Source organism: Neomonachus schauinslandi, chromosome 6 (assembly GCF_002201575.2).
Source record: "Neomonachus schauinslandi chromosome 6, ASM220157v2, whole genome shotgun sequence".
Taxonomy (NCBI): Eukaryota; Metazoa; Chordata; class Mammalia; order Carnivora; family Phocidae; genus Neomonachus; species Neomonachus schauinslandi.
In genome coordinates this window covers 20,804,482-20,822,250 of record NC_058408.1, presented here as the reverse complement: position 1 = coordinate 20,822,250, position 17,769 = coordinate 20,804,482, and positions in this window count along the sequence as shown.

The window sequence follows — 17,769 nt, the reverse complement described above, 5'->3', positions numbered from 1 at the left end:
TTTGGTTACTGGAGAAAAGGAGTTAGTATGAGAATAAGATGAAAGAAAGCATCTAGCAAATCATCAAAATATCGTAAATGTTGGATCTTCCACTTCAATTCCTTAGATGATGACTTTTTCCATCCTGGCCCCTTCTCCCTGCCAGCCCTAAAGAGGTACGTTTAAATGGCTCTGTTCAAAGATGCTAATGAAAAAGTTAGAAAACACAAACTCCAAACTGTCAGAATTAGAACACTTTCGGATTACTTGATTCTTTATTGGCACTCAGAAGGCTAAAGGGTGTCCTTGCCATGCTGGAAACGATTTAAATTCAATATACTGTGGCCTGCGTACCTTAAAACAATCATCTTGTGGGGCCCATAATTTTTTTATTCCTTGTACTGTAGTAGAAAGGAGGGGGTGGGAAGGCAACTTCTTTATTGATATAACCAAATACCTTGACCTGCTTTGAAAGGGATCCATTTTTATTATGTGCAATACAGAGGGATATAAAAGTGTGTGATTCGCTTCCTATACTATCTATAGCCATTTTGCAAATGAATTTGAGAAATTTTGTCTGTTGTGCAAATGCACCCATCCCTGTGGTATTTTCCTGGATCTCACTGCAAAAACAGTTACTACAAAGAACTTACTACTCTCTGATCTCCCACATTCTCTAATCATACTTGTATCAGAGCACCCAGTATTACTTGACCGCCATTTTTTTTTTTTTTCCCTAAGACTCCCTGCCGAGCAGGGAGCCCGATGCGGGACTCGATCCAGGGACTCGATCCAGGGACTCGATCCAGGGACTCCAGGATCATGACCTGAGCCGAAGGCAGTCACTTAACCAACTGAGCCACCCAGGCGCTCCTTGACCGCCATTATTTACTTGCCTGCCTCTTCCTGCAAAACTGAAGGGCAATAGACCTGTGTCATCATATCCTAGTGTCTAGCACATTATTTGGCACATTACTGCCTCCTAGAAAATGTTAAATTAATAAATGGATAGATGAGTTCAACAAACTCAAGATTTGATGGGTAAATTAGGAGAATCAACAATAGTTCCCTCAAATGATACTTAATTTTATTTCATACACAAACAATGACTTAGTCCATTCAGGCTGCTATGAGAGAATGCCATAGACTGGAGGGGCTTATAAATAACAGAAATTTCTTTCTCATAGTTCTAGAGGCTAGGAAATCCAAGGTCAAGTTGCCAGCAGAGTCATTGTCTGGTGAGAGGCTGCTTTCTGGTTCATAGACCTCAGTCTTCACATTGCATACTCACGTGGTAGAAGGAAAAAGGGAGTGACCACAAATTCAGTCTATAGCAATGACCAGACAGTCTCTTTTAGGATAAATTGTGAGTTTGAGGGTAGTGATTTGTAAACTCAATGTAATGAGATATGACATTAGTAATTTGTTGCTTATAACAGTTAAAGAAATGTGTAGATCATTTTTTTTTTTGTTTAAATCCCGTGCAAATACTACTAGTATTCGTTCAGTGATGTTCATTGCAAAATACAATAAAAGGCAAGATTAGTACTAAAAACGTAGAAAACTAACCAGAAAAATATTGGAAAATTAGTGGGCACCTGGGTGGCTCAGTCGTTAAGTGTCTGCCTTCAGCTCAGGTCATGATCCCAGGGTCCGGGGATGGAGTCCCACATTGGGCTCCCTGCTCTGCGGAAAGCCTGCTTCTCCCTCTCCCACTCCCCCTGCTTGTTTTCCTGTTCTTGCTGTCTCTCTCTCTGTCAAATAAATAAAATCTTAAAAAAAAAAATTGGAAAATTAGTCTTGTTTCTTTGTCTTGGGTGAAAGCTTTCCACTTCTCCAGTCATCAGCTTCCAAAGAATTCCTAGCAATTTTCAGTTTGAATTCTCCTGATAGAATAAATGTCTAGCAATCAGGAGAAAGTGGTACATCTTTTTATTCTTTTTTAAGATTTTATTTATTTGAGAGAGAGAGCACAAGTGGGGAGGAGGGACAGAGGGAGAGGGAGAAGCAGGCTGAATTTTTTCAAAAGTAAAGAGGAATCTCTTCAAAATTGTTTAAGAATGTGATAAAGCACTAAGAATTAACAAATATTTTGGTGACAAAGGGAACATCTACTAATTTGGACACAGAATAACGGAATCTTCTTACACAAAAAAACACCCATATTCTAACTTTACTCTTTTTGTACATTATTCGCATAACTATTGTCAATATAAGATTTATAAATATACCTTGATATATGTGTATATTTAGGCACAAATGAATATATATAGAAATAATTAACATATTTGAAGTTTTTAAAAAGATTTTATTTATTCATTTGAGAGAGAGAGAGAGGAAGAGAGCCAGCGAGGGGAGGAGCAGAGGAAGAGGGACAAAGCCTGATGTGGGGCTTGATCCCATGACCCTGAGATCATGACCTGAGCTGAAATCAAGAGTTGGACACTTAACCAACTGAGCCACCCAGGTGCACTGATGTTTGAAGTTTTTAACAATAGCCTTAAAATATGTATATTAATATTTATAGTATACATGTGTATATGTATGTGTTTATTTATTTAAATATATATATTTACCTCAAAGAAAAATGAAAAAGAAAAGTTTCAAAACCAGAGTGTGTTGCCCTGTTAAGAAAGTCTAATGTGCATTCTAAGTATTGGAAAGCAGACATTTTTCCCACAGGATGATGTCACTAGGACATATGGATTGTAATTATAAAACAAAGTTTGGCTAGTGGAAGCCAGCAGAGAGAGGGCCACTGGCAGGACACAGAGCAATGAGCAGGTGCTTTGGGAGTAAGGCTCTAGGAGATGAAGGACACTGGCCCCAGTTCTGGGGTGGATGTCTGGCCAACCATCTGAGCTCCAAGGGGGAAGCACACACCTGGCAGGATTCGAGAAGAGGTCCTCGTGAGACCTCCAAACAAGTCTCCAGCTCGCACTTCCAGTGGATATGCTTTCTGACTCCACACAATCTCAGAAGGATTTGCCTTCTGACGTGTAGTAACAATACAGGAAACCTAAGACAATAGCGCCTATGATGGGCAAAATCCAGTGTGACCAGCAACATTTGCATGTGGCATCTTTGGAAGGGTCTCTGCTACGACTTTCAGGTTTAAGGTCATTCGAATGCACACCACCAATATAGTACTGCTTTAGCATTTCTCTGGCATCAGAGGAGTGGCCTACATCTTCAGAGCTTTCACTTGCACCTGCATTAGCTTGTTCCAGCAGAACCTCTTCTCCCCCAGGATTCTGACCAATAGATTGTGCCAGAAGTGGTGCTGTGAAGGTTATGAAGTTCAGACCTCAAGAGGCCTCAAAGTTTCCATCTTCACCACATGAGAACACTACCCCGGCCGAGATCAAGATGTATGCATCATATTAAATTTAACGTCTTCGGAGGGGGAGACGAACCATGAGAGATGATGGACTCTGAGAAACAAACTGAGAGTTCTGGAGGGGAGGGGGCTGGGGGGATGGGTTAGCCTGGTGATGGGTATTAAAGAGGGCACGTTCTGCATGGAGCACTGGGTATTATATGCAAACAATGAATCATGGAACACCACATCAAAAACTAATGATGTAATGTATAGTGATTAACATAACAATAAAAAATTTTAAAAAAAATTTAACATCTTGATAAGCAGTAATACCTCTCTTTTTTAAAGATTTATTTATTTGAGAGAGAGAGAGAGTGTGTGGGGGGGGGGTAGGGAACCCGATGTGGGGCTCCATCCCAGGACCCTGAGATAATGACCTGAGCCAAAATCAAGGTTGGCAGCTTAACAGACTGAGCCACCCAGGCATCAAAAGATTAGTTAGTTAACCATTTGCCTAAAGTCTTAAAATTAGGGATGCCTGGGTGGCTCAGTCAGTTAAGCATCTGCCTTCCACTCAAGTCATGGTACCAGGGTCCTGGGATCGAGTCCTGCATTGGGCTCCCTGCTCGGTGGGGAGCCTACTTCTCCCTCTGCCTGCAGCTTTCCCTGCTTGTGCTCACTCTCTCTCTCCCTGACAAATAAATACATAAGATCTTTAAAAAAATAAAATAAGGGGCGCCTGGGTGGCTCAGTTGGTTAAGCAACTGCCTTCGGCTCAGGTCATGATCCTGGAGTCCCTGGATCGAGTCCCACTTCGGGCTACCTGCTCGGCAGGGAGTCTGCTTCTCCCTCTGACCCTGCCCCCTCTCATGAGCTCTCTCTCATTCTCTCTCTCAAATAAATAAATAAAATCTTTAAAAAAATAAATAAATAAAAAATAAAATAAAATGAAGTCTTAAAATTAGTTAAGGATCTGGAATTTACAATTTTAGCTAACACATTAAATCCTTATTATTTGTAGTATTATAAAAATTTCATGAAATTTAACCCTTGAAAAGATATCTGTTACTATCATTTCATTTAGTTAATATACATTTTATATACATTTATATTTTCATATATTTTATATATTCACATATATGTACAACACATACCTATATGTAATTTTAGTCATGTTATAAAAACAATGATAATTTATTTAACTTATAAAACCAACATAGGAAATTTAGAAAGTTTAAATCATAAAAAATTTAACCCTAATCCTGTACAAACAAAATACTGTGTTGGCATAATTTTTATACAGTAAATTAAAATATAAAAACTCTGAATCATGGGGCGCCTGGGTGGCTCAGTCGTTAAGCGGCTGCCTTCAGCTCAGGTCATGATCCCAGAGTCCTGGGATCAAGTCCCACATCAGGCTCCCTGCTCAGCAGGAAGCCTGCTTCTCCCTCTCCCACTCCCCCTGCTTGTGTTCCTGCTCTCGCTGTCTCTGTCAAATAAATAAATAAAATCTTTAAAAAAAAAAAAAAACTCTGAATCATATCAAAAGCTCTTCCTTTATTTTGGAACTAACTAAAGCTTTGTCATTTTGTCTTGTAACTATGTAACAAGGGTTATTCAGTAAATATGCTTTTCAGGATTCACAAAACAAGTAGTAAGAATTTGACAACTGCTTTTTCTTTTAGATTTTTCCTTTATCTGGACTAGATATTTCTAGAATGAGCACATTAAAACTAAATGTTTTTGTTTGTTTGTTTGATCCATCAGTTAATCTTTACATTTTCCGAGAGAGAAAAACAGAACAAAATGTTAAGAAGCCAGCTTCAGACAAATATGGAGTTACCACTGTAAAAGGCTAATTTATATTTTCTATGCAAAGAGAGAATTTATATAGAAATACCATTTTAACATGTACACACACACACACGAGTTTTATTATAGTTAATTTAAAGAATAACTTGGGCCCTTGACAATTTTATTTAGCCATACAATTTAAAAAGCCAGCCTTTATTAATCTTCAAAGTATGGATATGAAGGAAGGGGTGTTTTCTACCTTAAGTAAAAAAGTTCTTTTTTTTTTTTTTGTACACACGAAAGACAATTTCCTCATCAGGGTTTCTTCCTTTTTCTGTTCCAAAGCACCTCCTAAATGAACAATCTTGTTCTTGTCAAAAGTAGCTAAAGTGGCTAGTATAATTCCAAATGTTTCTGGTACAATTGTGCAAGTTAGAGAGAAAAGCATATGAGTTAATGTTACATTGTGAAAACATTAAGGAAGCAGTGTTTTGGCATGGAAGCGGCAATTTTCAATTGAGGAGACCCTATAACTGCATTGTTCCGTAAAGACGATACTTGTGCAACCTCCTATCTCCGGAAGTTGGCCAAAGGCTGTCACCAAATACAGGTTGGACAAACCTGCTTCCAAGCAGATGAAATTACACAAAGCAGGGGTACAAAGACAAGACTACTGAAGAAGTCTTTATATAATTTTAAAAGTGGAGACTCAAGGTAAAGTTGATTTAAAGACCTGAGCTTCTCTGACCCTGGGGCCAGCTCGAGCATAGACAGATCTTCGCCTGTCCTCTTCCTATAGACTTGTCCTCTAATAAACAACTAGACAAGCAGACAGACCACAGGAGAAAATGTTAGAAGGCTAGCAAGAACAGTTTCACTAAGGAACAATACCAATCTGTCAAATAACAGAAAGATCCCAGGAGACTTTATTCCTAAAGAAAGAAACAAAATGAAACAAAAAGAAAAGAAAACCCAATGTGAAGGACTTCAATAAAATATCAGAGCTCAGTTAAGCACAAATTTACCCACCCACTCCAGGCATGAGGGCCTTCACCAGAAGGAGACACAAGAGATTTCAGATGTCCAGACTAGAGAGGCAAGGGTGCCAATCTGTGGCAGTGAAGGTTTCCCCTGAATCTTGGTGGAAACTTCACTTCCATCATGACCTTCAAACAGAGATCACCAGGAGCACAGTGTGGGGTCCTGAGCATCCCTGAGTGTTTTTACTAAGGATGTCAGACTATAAGGTTTATCTATCCATCTCTTGATCCTGAACAGTTGCTGTAGAAAGTCCCATAGGCAACTAAATATGTCAAGGTAACTGCAACATGACCACTGCTCAGTCCCCAGGTGAAAAGAACTGGTTTAATTGCATCATCCTATCATGTTTGCTGCTTGCTCACAAAGTGCTGGGCCCTCAGCCCTGGGTTCTTCTCCTGTAAAGCCACCCATTGAAGATGCTGGTATCATCTGGCCTTCCACATCTCCCTTTGGGAATTGAGGCTCAGGAAACCAGAGCAAATATGCTGATACTCTGGCTACTGCTTTCAGTAATAAACCTTTCATCTCTGATCCAGAAATTTCATGTATAATTTTGTCATCATCCATGAAATTGTTCCAAATTAACTTGTCAGTTTGCCAGTACAATAGAATATGACTCTTCACAGTTCTTGACCAAGACTGGGCAAATTTTTCTGTAAAGGACTGAATAGTAAATACCTTAGGGTCTGTGGGCCACATGTGGTCTCTGTCACATATTCTTCCTCATTTGTTTGTTTTGAAACAACCCTTTAATTTATTAAAAAAAAAACATTCTCACCGTCATACAAAACCAGGTGATATATGGGATTTGGCTGACTCTGGGTTTGCTGACTATTGTTCTTGACTCATTTATGAGTCACACAAAGTTGGACTTGGGGCGCCTGGGTGGCTCAGTCATTAAGTGTCTGCCTTCAGCTCAGGTCATGATCCCAGGGTCCTGGGATGGAGCCCCGTGTCGGGCTCCCTGCTCAGTGGGGGGCCTGCTTCTCCCTCTCCCACTCCCCTGCTTGTGTTCCCTCTCTCGCTGTGTCTCTCTCTGTCAAATAAATAAATAAAATCTTAAAAAAAAACCAAAAACAAAAAACAAAGTTGGACTTATTGACTGCTATAAGAAAGACCATACATTATATCTGTGCAGTATCTCTGTAACAGCTTGTTAAATAGGACTTATTATAGGATTTGGGGTTCATATTAGGTAATTTTGGGGAGCATTCAAGGATGTGTAGCTTTGCTTTGTATTGGATCCTATCAGAAAGCAAAGGTAATTTTATCATTTTCTCTAGAATAGAGATTGACAAACTTTTTCTGTAAATGGCCATATGGAAAATATTTTAGGCTCTGCAAGCTACATATGGTCTCTCTCACATATTCTTCTTTGTTTTCCTTAAAAAACAAAAAACAAAAAAACCCTTTAAAAACGTTAAAACCATTCTTAGCTGAAAGTCTGTACGAGAACGGCCAAGGCCCAGATATGGCCAGCAAGTCTGTAGTTTGTCTTACCCAGCAGGTGGGAGAAACAAAGTGAAGTTCAAGCTGTAACTGGCAAAGGACTCATAGTGGTCATTTGGCATATGTGTTCAAACACGAGTACTGAGTGGTCTTGTTTTGTCTTAATTCATTACAGTCACGCATTTGATATTGATGGTCTGTCAAACTATATTTGATAGAAGAACATATCAGCCCAGCTGTTGGTGCCAATCTAGATCTTGGATATCAAGGGCAGCTTTTCTCGGGGCACCTGGGTGGCTCAGTCGGTTAAGCGGCTGCCTTCGGCTCAGGTCATGATCCCGGGGTCCTGGGATTGAGCCCCTCATCGGGCTCCCTCCGCTCAGCGGGGAGCCTGCTTCTCCCTCTGCCTCTCCCTCTGCTCCTCCCCCGGGCTCGTGTGCCCTCTCTCTCTCAAATAAATAAATTAATGATCATAAGAAAAAAAAAAGAGCTTTTCTCTTTGTCTGTGAATACGTAGAGGGCTGTACTGACTTCTCTCACCACTATTGTCCTGACTGCCCATCTCAGATGCCCTACTAGATACACGCTTTACGGGGTGCCTGGGTGGCTCAGTCGGTTGAGTGAAGCCTGTTTCTCCTCTCCCACTTCCCCTGCTTGTGTTTCCTCTCTCTCTGTCTCTCTCTGTCTAATAAATAAAATAAATAAAATCTTTGAAATTACAACATGAATGTTTTAATCTGCTTTCTGCCTCCAGATAGTGTGTGATCTTTAGTAGGTCAGACAACTTCTCTATGCCACACTGTTCTCATCTTTTAAAATGAAATGGCTGAGGTGCCTGAATGGCTCAACTGGTTAAGCGTCTGACTCTTGGCTTTGGCTCAGGTCAAGATCTCAAGATCTCAGGATCATGGGATCGAGCCCTGCGTTGGGCTCTTTGCCCAGCGCGGAGTCTACTTCAGATTCCTTCTGTCCCTCCCACTCATGCTCCCTCTCTCTTTAAAATAAATACATCTTTTAAAAAATTTTAAATGAAAGGACTGAGCACTGTAAAGGTTCCCTGTAGAATGGATTCTGATTTGATTCATTGGTTTCTGTAATTAGTGATTGGCAATGTTCGGGAACTTTATAGAGAAAAGGAATTTGAGGCTCATTGAATTTGAACTTTTGTTTTTGAGGAACCATAAAGACATAAGTAATTTTGAACAAACAGCTAATGAAGAGTTGAACAATGTTCTTATCTTTGATAAAACAGTTGGATATTGTATTAGTCAGGGTTCTCCAGAGAAACAGATTATGTGTATGTTTTCTTATAAGGAATCAGCTCATGGGATTATGGAGGCTGACAAGTCCAAAATGTATACTGCTGATATCCCAGCTCAAATGCTGTCATTCAGGAAGATCCAGTGTTCCAGTAAGAAGCCATCAGGTAGGAGAATTCTCTTACCTTGGGGGTCAGTCAGCCTTTTACTGTATTCACGCCTTCAAATGATTGGACAAGGCCCACCCACGTTATGGAGGGCAATGTGCTTTACTCAGTCTACCAATATATATGTTGTTCTCATCCAGAAATACCCTCACAGAAACACCCAGAATAATTTTTGAGGAAATATCTGGACATCTCATGCCCTAGCCCAAGTTGACACATAAAATTAACCATCACAATTTTTTTTCCAGAACTGAGTTGAGCTATGAAAATGCACACAATATGTGTCTCCTAACACAAATTGTACCTCTTTTGATAATTTTTTCAGGATGCTCCAAGAAATATCAGAGACCTGTTGGAAGTGAGGGTGAGGGAAGATGATGGTCTCATCTCTATCTGGTTGGTTACTGGTGCAACACAAGAATGAATTTTTTAAAAAGAATGAAGTACTGGATTTCCAACAGGAAGAAGCAGCAAAGCCTAAGTCAATCAAAACTTTCACACCAGCAAGAATATCTAATGAATAGTCTTTGCCAAACGAAGAAAAGAAAGGAGGGGGAAAAAGTAAGGCACATGACAAAACTGGATTTGTTGATTTGATTGCTCTTTCAGAGTTTGCAATATAGAAACAGAGAAACTACTCATGCTTGTTTTTTTCACCAGCACAGTACAAGAAAGAACATGGCTAAATTCCAAATCTGATTATATCAAAAGTATTTTAAAAGGAAGAACGTAATATCTTTTGTCTTCTTCTCTACTGCCTAGAGCCCTCTTCCCCTTCCTCCCCATCTCCCTCCCAACTCCCCCTTGTCTAGCTAATTCTGACTCTTGTTGAAACCTTGAGTTAGAAGGTTTACCTTCTGGTATGCCTTCCCTAATCCTCAAATTCAATCTCGGTTGCCCTCTAATATTTATATTATTCATTGCAGTGCCTGGCATATGATGGGCACATAAAATGTATTGAGTGCAGGAACAAGAGTTTAACTCGCATCATTTAGTGATGAGAGACTGAATATACAAATGGACAATGGCCGGGCTATATATGACAATAGAACTCTGACTCACAACCTCAGTGGCACCAAATCCAGGGAGCCAAACTACAACTCTGCAGCAAACAGCCAAAAAATCAGGACTTGGTTAATGACTGCCAGCTTCCCAGTTTTTGCCCCCACTTGTGCCTTAGGATTAACCAGAGAAAGCCAGATATGCTTCCAGTCCCATTACATGAGATGTCCTGCCTCCATTTAGCCTGCCTCCAGCTTCCCCGTGGCAACAACTCCAATCAGAGCACACCTGAAGCCTCTTTATTTTTTAATGACAAAACTTTCCCACTCCCATGTCTGCCTTTGAGTTTCTGCCGAAGTGCTAAGTGCTGACTCCCTTACTATAGCGAACTGTTAATAAATATCCTCTGTTTGTTCTCATTTGGATAGTCTTCGTTTGTTTTTATAGTGGGAAATTATTTTCTGAGTATGGACTGTTTTTCAGTTATAACTGTATCCTTTCTAAAAAATACTATTTTCATTTTATTCTATTTTTGGGGTTACATTTAAAGTTTATTTTTTAGTAATCTCTACACCCAATGTGGGTGCAAACTCATGACCCCAAGATTAAGAGTCCCATGCTCTTCTGACTGAGCCAGCCAGGCACCCCTGGGTTACTTTTTTTTTTTTTTTTTTAAAGATTTTTTATTTATTTATTTGACAGAGAGAGACACAGCGAGAGAGGGAACACAAGCAGGAGGAGTGGGAGAGGGAGAAGCAGGCTCCCCGCAGAGCAGGGAACCCGATGCAGGACTCGATCCCAGGACCCTGGGATCATGGCCTGAGCTGAAGGCAGTTGCTTAACCAACTGAGCCACCCAGGCGCCCTCCCCTGGGTTACTTTTTAAAAATTAGATTATTTGGGAAAACAAACAAACAAAAAAATGATTTGGGGAAACATAGGGAAATGCAATGAAATACATAAAGAGCCTATACTAAAATTAATTTACTTTATATCAAGGCAGATAAGCACAAAGACATAAAATATACATGATGACAAGAATTATAAAAGGAAAGGAAAACATCACAATGAAATGTTTTTGCTATTATCACTAAAGAATTTGTATCTTGAAGTTTTATTCATAATAGCAGATTTTTAGTTTGAGAATTATGCAGTTGCTTACTTCTGGAACCCATCTCACATATGCTTAACATCTTTCCACTTGAGTATAGATAACTTCAGGTTCATAACAAAATCATAATCTCTTTCTAAAACATCACATTTTTATTCCAATTCTAAGTAAGAATGATGAAGAGTAATAAGCAATGTGTGTATGCGTATTCGAGATAATTGACATATAATATTGTATTCGTTTTAAGTTGTACAATACAATAATTTGATATATGTATGTATTGAAATTGTGTGTTCTTAACATTATTTTTTGCAATTTAAAAGGAGATCAGACAACTACTAATGGAATTCCTGAGATAGGAATTGCTAGAGGATCTAGTTTGGAGGAGCAAATGATAAAAGGATTATCTTTTCTGAAATGCTAGAGTCAAATACCTTCTTTTCTATGACTTGCAAATTAGAAACAGAGTAGAAATATTAGATTAATTATAATGAGATAATTATACCATATGAACTATTATAATAAAATTATATTATTTTTCAAAAGACTGCTATGAATTTGTTTTAAGGACTGCTAAATTAAAATATTATATTCTGTACTCAAATATAATGAAATAATTCATGCATTTATCATTTATTTATTGAATAGCTACAGCATGCTAGATCCAGTTCTAAAACCTGGGAATCTGGTGTGATCCAAATAGTTGAGGCCCCTGCCTTCATGGAGCTTACCTTCTTTGAGGGAACACAGATAATAAATACAAACAGATGTGTCAAGAGATGACAAATGCTCTGAAGAAAAATAAAGCAGTAAGAGCTATAGGGAGTCCAGGATGTGTTAGCTATTTCATATAATATTATCAGAGAAGACCTCTGATAAGCTGCTTCATTATATTAAAAAAAAAAAGAGCTAGAATGGATTGAAAGGAGTTTGATTAGATGTCTTCCTAAATGATTGCCCTCTTTTCTCCCACATTATATTGTAGAAACCATTAAATTTTAAATTAGCTAATTCAGTATGAGTAATAAGATCATAATTTTTGGGGGGCGCCTGGGTGGCTCAGTCGTTAAGCATCTGCCTTCGGCTCAGGTCATGATCCCAGGGTCCTGGGATCGAGCCTCGCATCAGGCTCCCTGCTCCGCAGGAAGCCTGCTTCTCCCTCTCCCACTCCCCCTGCTTGTGTTCCCTCTCTTGCTGTGTCTCTCTCTGTCAAATAAATAAATAAAATCTTTAAAAAAAAAAAAATCATCATAATTTTTTTCTCTGAGAATTATCAGCCTACTGTTCTAACCAAATGTTATTACATTTCCAATGTAAATTTATTTATACTGTATTTTGTGGCATTTATTAATTTTGCTATTTTAAATTGTACAAATTTTAAAGTGTACAAATTTTTTTTCTGCAACTATAGTGAAAATTTTACAGTTTTTTTAAAAATTTTTTTTAGTAATCTCTATACCCATTATGGGGCTCAAACTAATGACCCCGAGATCAAGAGTTTCATGCTCTTCAGACTGAGCCAGCCAGGCGCCCCCAAAACTATAGTTTCTTAAGTAAATTTAGCATTGAACAAAACAAATTTTCAGCCCTTTGGTGCTTTCATTTGCACAGCGAAGGAGACAATAAATACATATATACCTCTGTACAAAGTCAGTTGGTGATAAATGTCTCAGAGAAAAATTAAGCAGAGTAAAAGTATTATTTTAGATAAGTTGATCAGGAAAGTCCTCTAAGATTAAAGAGGAATTAGATTAGGTTTAAGAGAATTTGATTAGATGCACTCCTATTGCATTGTTCTCTCACACTTTTGTATCAATCATTACATTATAAAGAGAGATTTGGTGGGACACGACTAAACACTATAGCTTTTTTTTTTTGAAACACCACTGAAATTTCTCAGTCTTTAGTTTGAATGAAATAATGTTACTAAATTATGAACTTGAATTTACCTACTCGCTATGTGTCTCTATTAAATTTTGCAAGACACATCTTTTATTCATCTGCATCAATAGTTAAAACTCTCCATACTATTAGGTAAATTTTTAGTCTCCAATATGATTAAATTCACCAGTAAAGTTGAAAACATAGTTTCCCCACTCATTCTCTCTCTTTCAATTTATAAGAAAAGTAAGAATAAAAATACAAGTTTAACCTCCCTTTGACAAAAAGAAAATAAGACTGGGCAAAACAACATTAACCTCTCCATAGAGATCGAAAAGAATATTTCAGAATGCAAAGGTTAGGAAACATCTATCACAAAATGCTATTTGTTCAACACCAGATGGCACTCTGAGTTAGTCATAAATTTGTCTAGTGAAAGGCTTACAGACCTTACAGACGTGAGATCTTTAAAAAAGTAATTTGCTCACACTTCAAAAGAAAATATATTTGCTGGTCTTATTATTCCAAGTCTATTGGCCCAAAGACTTAAGAACACGCATTTTATGGATATAGAAATGATGTAGAAGGAAGGAAATATGCTTGGCAAAAAATAAAAAGCTTTTTAGATAAGTATTTTCGTTAGAACATACTGGATGCTAATTCTTCAGTAAATTCAGGTGATAAACTTACCACATTTTTAAACAGAAGTTCCCCTAATCTATGGTATATCTTTCATTTCCTTCATAAATACATCCAGGACATACTTACTTCAGGAATATCCTGCTCCCAATTCTTCCGTATAGGTATGTAATACTATCTTGTTTTCCTTCCCCTGGGCTTGGAGCATTTACATATATTTCAACTTGACACTTAAAAATTCTGAGTAAATCCTTAAATAATCCTTTCCATTCTTACTATTTTGTCAGATATTCTACCCAACAAAAGTATTTTTTATTCCTTTAATTCTTGAATTCTTGCCTTCTGAGTATAAAATTTCAAATAACATCAGACACCTCCATTTGTTACTGCTTTTATCCCTTCGTTTCTATAAAAAGACAAGATAGGTCCTTGTGATTTAGGGTGCCTGGGTGGCTCAGTTGGTTAAGTGACTGCCTTCAGCTCAGGTCATGATCCTGGAGTCCCTGGATCGAGTCCCACATCGAGTCCCACATCGGGCTCCCTGCTCGGCAGGGAGCGTGCTTCTCCCTCTGACCCTCCCCCCTTCTCATGTGCTCTCTCTCTCTCAAATAAATAAAATCTTTAAAAACAAAAACAAAAACAAGATAGATCCTTGTGATTTAATAAAAAATATATATTTGGGTTTTTAATTTTTTTTAATTTTTAAGGTTTTTTTTTTTAAGATTTAATTTTTAAGTAATCTCTACACCCATTGTGGAGCTTGAACTCACAAACCCCAGTTCAAGAGCTGCACGCTCCAAGATCTGAGCTAGCCAGGCACGACTATACTTGGTTTTTTGGTCCCTGGCTCCTAAAACCTTTGGTATTTCCTTAGGGATTGAAGAGTGTTGTTATTCATAGCAAGTCTCTTTCCCTGTACCTGTGTTTATGGTAATGAAGTGATTCTTGATGTCCCTTAGTTTCAAGAGAGGGGCTGGCTATGCTTAAGGAACTTTCAGTTCTCCTCCTATCCCCTATCCTTCACTCCTCAGGGGAGGGGAAGGCACTGGTGATTGAGTTCAAGCACCAAGGGCAAATGATTTAATCAATCATGCCTAGCAATGACACTTTGATAAAAACTCCTGAACGACAAGGTTTGGGGGGAGCTTCTGAGTTGGTAAAAACATTGATTTGCCGGGAGGGTGGTGTACCTGCAGAGAGTGTGGAAGTTCTGCACCTGACCTTGTCTAACCTTGCCCTATGCATCTCTTCCATTTGCCTGTTCCTGAGTTGTATCCTTCATAATAAAGCTGTAATTGTTTTTTTTTTTAAAGATTTTATTTATTTATTTGAGAGAGAGAGAATGAGAGACAGAGAGCATGAGAGGGAGGAGGGTCAGAGGGAGAAGCAGACTCCCTGCCGAGCAGGGAGCCCGATGCGGGACTCGATCCCGGGACTCCAGGATCATGACCTGAGCCGAAGGCAGTCGCTTAACCAACTGAGCCACCCAGGCGCCCTAAAGCTGTAATTGTTAAGGATAGTATTTTCCCAAGTTTAATGAGTTTATCTAGCAAATTACTGAACCTGAGGGTGGGTCATGATAACACCCCAAGTTGTACTTGGCCAGGCAGAAGTGCAGAAATGGGGTCTGGACACGCCGTTTGTGGCGGGTGTCGAAGTCAAGGCAGTCTTGTAGGACTGAGCCCTTAACCTGTGGGGTCTGTACTAACTCCAGGTTGTCTGTGTTAGAATGGAATTGAACTGTAGAACACCCACTTGATACGAGAGCATTGGAAAATTGGTTGTTGTTTGGAAAAGCAAACAGTCCTTCTTAAGCCTTCTTGTGAAATCATAACATTATAATTTTTGTACTTTTGTACTTGTAAAATGAGAAACTCTATAATGATAAAAGGCTTATGATAAATTGCAGTAATTATTTTTTAAAGATTTATTTATTTTAGAGAGGGGGGAGGGGCAGACTCCCCACTGAGCGTGGAGCCCAATGCGGGGCTGGATACCACAACCCATGAGATCATGACCTGAACAGAAACCAAGAGTTGGATGCCCAACTGACTGAGCCACCCAGGTGCCCTTCAGTAATGGTTTTAAACTAATGTGATTTTAATTATAGCTGCAGTATATTTGGGAAACAGACATACGGGAGAGACATTGTTTAGTCCAGAAGAATGCATGGGCACACATAAATTTGTTTTTACCTTTTCAGATGGGGCTATTTAACAGTGATGCCAAAGTAAAAATATGACACATTTTTATGAACCATGAATTTTATACCTTGTTCAAAAAATTGGATAAAAGAGTTTTATCTCTTATAGGCAGGACCTTGTCTGTATCGTGTGACCAGTGACTGACATAGTAAAGGATGAATGAAGTAATACAGTAAAACAAAAACAGAAAATGAATATAACACAACATTCACAGAATTTTTAACATACCCAAGACTTTAATGAAATATTAGGCTTTCTCCAGGCTAAGTACTGTCATTGTGATGATAGGCTAAAAAATGGTCCTTCCCCCAAAATATACAGGTCAAATCCCTGGAACTTGTGAATGTTACCTTATTTGGAAAACTGACTCTGCAGATACAATTTAGTGACGGACCTTGAGATGAGAGCCTCCTGGATTATCCAGGTGTGGACTAAATCTCATCATCAGAGACAGAGGAGAAGGCAACGGGAAGATATGTGCAGAGAGTGAAGTGGTATGGCCACAAGTCAAAGAAGCCAAGGATCACCTGAAGCCACCAGAAGGTAGAAGAAGAAGAAAATGAGTTCTCCTTTATAGTAGCCTCTAGAAGGAACACGGCCCTGCCAGATTTTGGATTTCTAGTTTCCAGAACTGTGAGAAAATAAATTTCTGTTCTTTCAAATCTGTGGTAATTTGTTATAGCAGCCTTAGGATACAATAGCTAACCCTTTAGGGTTCACAATCATGCTCTTTTTAGAAAAGTTTCTTTGAGGGAGAATTTATGAAGGTTCCCATGTGGCTAAGGTCCACAGGTTGGACCCAGTATAGAGGACCTCCCATAAGGGCCATTTCAAGTAGATTTCATAATTTACTGATCTTAAAAGTGTTAAAAAAAAAAAAAAAAAAACAGGTCCAAAATGGAGTCACTTGTGCTAAATAAGCCCCTGTCACCAAACCGAGACTTAATACCTAAACTAATTGCAGTTTCAGCCTTTCCCAGGAATATAATCTTAATAGGTTAGTTGGGAATTTCCTGGTGAGAACTAGTGAGGTAATCTGGTTGATAGACCTCTTTCTTCCCGAAAGATAGGTGACATTGCCTGAAATAATCCTTTCATTTGTTTATGATGTCCTTGTCCCACCTCCTCTCTGCCTTTTAAAGCCTTCCATTTGTACAGCATCTTAGAGCTCCTTTCTATTTGGAGATGCTGCCCAATTTACGAATCATTGAATAAAGCCAGTTAGAGCTTCAAATTTACTCAGCTGGATTTTGTTTTTTAACAGTAGCTTTCAACCCTAGGCAGGGGATAAACCTCTTTTGAGGTTAAAAAAAAAAAAAAGTATGAGCTTTACTTGACAATTTAAGCAATAAAAAAACAAGTTGAAAGAATATCTAAAGATACGTCAAATTTTTTTTAAAGATTTTATGCATTTATTTGACAGAGAGAGAGCACAAGCAGGGGGATCAGCAGGCAGAGGGAGAGGGAGAAGCAGTCTCCCCTCTTAGCAGAGAGTCTGACGCGGGGCTTGATCCCAGGACCCTGGGACCATGATCCAGCCAAGGTCAGACGCCCAACCGGCTGAGCCACCCAGGCACCCCAAGATATGTCAATACTTTTAATTGATATCATGTTCAGTCATGAAAAAAAAAGTACAGAACTCATAAGGCTGTATTTAATCGTTTATTCTTGATGTACCTATACTGGCCATCCCCCATTATGTTCACACCATACACTTGAGTGAACAGCCGGCAGGCATACTTGTTAATGTACTATTATGGACATCAAAATCATGACCAAGAATCAGCATTTCTGTAGCTACCCAATGAAGCCCAAAGAAACTGAAGGTTATGAATATATTATGCTTAATTCAGACATAACACTTTTGTTTGAAGTACGTTCTTTGGGGAATCCCTTTTAAAAAACCTGTCCAGTGAGTTCTT